This window comes from Callospermophilus lateralis, unplaced genomic scaffold (genome assembly GCF_048772815.1).
Source record: "Callospermophilus lateralis isolate mCalLat2 unplaced genomic scaffold, mCalLat2.hap1 Scaffold_143, whole genome shotgun sequence".
Classification (NCBI taxonomy): Eukaryota; Metazoa; Chordata; class Mammalia; order Rodentia; family Sciuridae; genus Callospermophilus; species Callospermophilus lateralis.
This window is the reverse complement of record NW_027512573.1, coordinates 1,655,467-1,659,603: the sequence shown is the minus strand read 5'-3', so window position 1 is coordinate 1,659,603 and position 4,137 is coordinate 1,655,467. Positions and strand designations below refer to the sequence as shown.

Genomic DNA, 4,137 nt, shown 5'->3' with positions numbered 1-4,137 from the left:
GTCAGGTAAAAACATACATCTTTACAACTTGGTGGTCCCAAGTTAAAAGAAAAAAAAAAGAAAAAGAAAAAAACAAAAACCATTTCACATAAATGTAAAGAATAATATGAAAACAGCTCAAGAAATACACTAACAAACAAAAATATATGGGAAAGGAGGAACATGCAGTTTTGACTTAACTGTAGAAATCAAGAGGAAACTGGTCTACATAGGAAAATGTGCATCCTGGAAAGTCAGGTGTGAAGATTTTAGAGTAGGAATCTATATGACTTGAATCTCTCCTAATTCCTGAATAAAAATGACATCTTTCGGTATTTATACTTCATGGCTCAGACACCTACCTCACTTGGCTCTATTCCTTACTCACTCTAGCTTTTACTTAAATGAGTCCAAAAAACTTGGGGATATAGCTTAAGAAGAAAAATAACCACACATAATATTCCCCTTTCTGTAGCTACTTTAGACCCGGGTTTGTTACTAGAAAATTCCTGAAGAAAATTTAAATAAGTCTGGCTTTGCTGAATAAAGTATCCCAGTTAATATTTAGAAAACACCCACTGTTTGGGCTAATAGCAATTGTTGGTGGTACCTATACAGAGGGATAGCTGAACAAAGTCTGTGTCTCAAAACCAGTGTTAAGTCAATCTCAGGGTTGAGAGGGAAAAAAGGGGAGTCTAAAATCACAAGTGCAGACACATCTAGGATCCTTGTCCTTCAGGATCCACACTTCCTTCAGGATCTTCATCATTATAGATGTTCTCTGCCATTTGCCACACTTGCATGATATTGTCTTCTGATACAGAACAAATCACCCAAGGCTCATTGGGATTCCAGGAAAAAACAGATATCTTGGCAGTGTGACCACCATGAATAAACAATAATTCTGGTGGGCCATCTTCTGCATCTTCTGGGGATTGTTCTTCTCCAATTTTACTTAAACCCCAGACATTCAGTCTATGATCAGTACCACTAGAAGCCAGAATAGTCTCATTGTGAGGTGACCATTGAACCTGAAATATTTCATCCTTATGTGATTCAAAGGAATGCAATTTAAGTTTCAGATTTCTCAGATCCCACAAGGCAACAGTCTTATCAGCTGATCCTGTGGCAAGTATGAACTCACTATAAGGATTGAAAGAGAGGCAGTTCACTTCAGCAGTGTGAGCATCTACTGAGTGGCTTGGCTTGGAAGTATTGTTTGAACGAGTATCCCAAATCATAAGTTCCTGATCATCAGCAACTGACCCAAACAGGGACTCATAGAGCAGATGCCAGGAAACATCTTCTACTACTGCTTTATGCCCTGTAAAGATGGTCTTCGTGTCGACCACTTTTCCTTCCTTTGGGACGGCACTGATATCCCATAGGCAGATGGTATGGTCATCTGAAGCACTAAGTAAGTGCCCACTGAGATTTGGGTTCCAAGAAAGCCCATACCCTTCTTTCTGATGTCCATGGAGACGCAAGTCTGGGTTGCACTCTCCAGAAGGGTCTGGTTTAGAAGGATGTTTTGTATAGTCAAAAACAAGAACATCACTGGATGGAGTCTTTGTTGCAATGATGCAAGGGTTCTGGGGCATATAACGAGCCCTATTTACTTCTCCTTCATGGTTGATCTTGATTTCTATTTCAATTTTCCCACTAACTGAGCCAAAACCTCCAAATTCTCCTTTCTTACTGTCGTAGTGTGATGCATCAAATTGAGCATCATCATTAGGGAGCTGTACACTGGCTATCACAAGGTGGTTTTGCTCATCTGATGTGTGTGTCCCCAGGACAAGTCGATGAATGCTGAAATCTTTTCCTTCTGGTCTGGTTACATCTGGAAGCCACTGTGCTGTTAGGCTGGGCCACTCCAGAGCATGGGTCATCACCAAATCATAAAGAAAAGGGGTGTTCCTTTTCCATATTTTGTACTCCTCGTTGATCACACGTTCTTCCACTGCGTCTTCAAAGGCTGCTTCCTTGTAGGCCACTGCGGCAGGAGAGCTGGGGGTATCCCGGGTCGAGCGTTGCGGGAGGGGCGAGGAGCCTGCGAGCGCTAGTTCCGCACGCGCGGTCTCTATTGTCCTACATGTTTGCAGGATGCTTCTGAACCTTGAGCAGTCCTGAGGCCTCAGCGACTCTCCCTGCCTACAGAATAAGACCCTTCTCCTGGGGTTGGTGGCCACCCACTCCCTGGCTGTACTCACTGTCTGTCCCCTCTGCCCCTTGAGTCCTTGTTGGGGAAGGGCTTCCTCACCACATGGCAGGTGCCTGCATCTCCCTCTTTCCTTCCCTTTATCACGTGGCTCCTAGCACTGCCTTCCCTCAATACGCACTGTTCTTGGGCCTGTAGCCACCAGCACCCCAGTGGGAATTGTGCATTTCCAAAAGGCAGCATCAGTGGGGGCAGTTGGGCACCCTCAGACTTGCAAGTGGGACAGTGCATCCCCAGATCCCTTGGGCCTATGCACATGTTCACACAAGGGGGAACGGATGTGGCCTCCCTAGGCGGCCACTAGCAGATCATCTCCTTAAAGGTTAATTAGGAACCTGAAGCTGGACGGCATTGCACGGCGGTGACGGTGGATGCGGCGTCTCTCCAGGCCATTAAACACTAATTAGGTTTGGAAAGTCTATTGAGCTCCTGAGGTCTCATCAAGGCAGGTGCTGGCCCTGGGGTGCCCTTTGAAATGCCAGCGCAATCACCCCAATCCCCAGTCAAGGCACTGGGTGGCCCTGTGACCCCAGGCTTTGGGCTGCCTCTTGCTTCCTTTCTCTCCATCTTATTGTCTCTGCTGTGCCCTGGCTGTGCCCGTCCCTCCTGTGTCTGCTTGCCGCTCTTGGCACTTTGCCCTCAGGCTGGTGGTCTGTCTGTGGTCTGCCCCATGCTTCTTCTTACTATGGCCTGTCCTGTTCTGGTGCACATGACCTCAGTCTGTGTCCTCAGTGGCTCAGAGGTGCTATTGAAAGTGCCCACTGAGACCCCAGAAGAAGGGTCTCAGTGCAGTGGCCTTGAGGTCTGGGGGTTGGGACAGGAGGCTGAGAGTAGATGCAGAGCTGGCCTGAGCCTGTGTGACTTCAACCAAGGAAGGGAGAAGAGAATGTGCTGAAGACACTAGAAGACCCCGGGTCCACATTCTGAGCTCACACTCTCTCCTTGGACTTCCTCCATCTTCAGCCCAGCCAAAGGACCCACCCTGAGATGTCTGCCCTGAAGGTTCCCTGGGTGGAGCTCTGCCTCCCTGTCAGCTGTCAGCCTCTATTTCCTCTCCTGCCAGGCCTCTGTTTCCCAGAGCCTCATTTCAAAGGCTGCCACTGAATTTAGCAAGTGCCATCAGGAGGTAGCCACTCCCAAGGACATTCGTTCATCCAGCTGTCCACTGGATTGAACCCCAAAGTCTTTTGTTCTAAAAGACTTTGGAGCCTTCCTGGAGACCCTTACAAGTGGCTTCTCAGTTTCTGGGCTCCCCCATCCCACAGGTGGGCAGTGTCCTCAGCTGGAGGACATCTTCAGAAATCACCTCTCCATCACTCACTCTCCCTTGATTCTAGAATGAATGACTTGTCACAGAGTGGAAGGGTCTGCCAATCAGTGACGGAGCAAGTTGATGTTCAAATATACCAGGGAGGAAGACCCCAGGGTCTCCCATGCCATAATGCAGGGTATTGAATTCTTGGCTTAGTTCTAAAAAAGCTGTGAAACAGAAATAATTTTAGTTCCAGTACTCTTCATGATGCCTGTCTGTGCTCTACTCTGACTTGCCCTATGTTAGCCACACACATTATCTGAAAAATCACCCCTGGTCACCATTGCTATTGTCACCACCTATCATCACCATTACCATTGCTACTTCCATCACTACCATCACTATCACCACTACCACTGTCACCATGAACACCATCACTGTCACCACCAACACAGTTTATAACCTGCAAGAGATATGGCTTAACTCAAAGGGGTATCACTATTGTCAGAATTGTGGATGCTGGTGTGGGTAGGGGGACTGATCTGGGTAGGGTGGAGCCTTCCTGGGGCCCCTTACACCTGTGGCATGGCAGCCACCTATGAACTTTGTGTTAGGCTGGACCCCAGGCCACGTGATATGGTAGGAACAGTATGACTAGTTTGGCCATGACTAGTTTTGACCTTAA

The 4,137-nt window shown here is 47.4% G+C and overlaps 1 pseudogene; it reads right to left on the bottom strand.

The window, feature by feature from the left end:
- Positions 1 to 646: 646 nt before the first annotated feature.
- LOC143387895 (histone-binding protein RBBP4 pseudogene) lies at positions 647 to 1,970 on the bottom strand (annotated as a pseudogene).
- Positions 1,971 to 4,137: the final 2,167 nt, after the last annotated feature.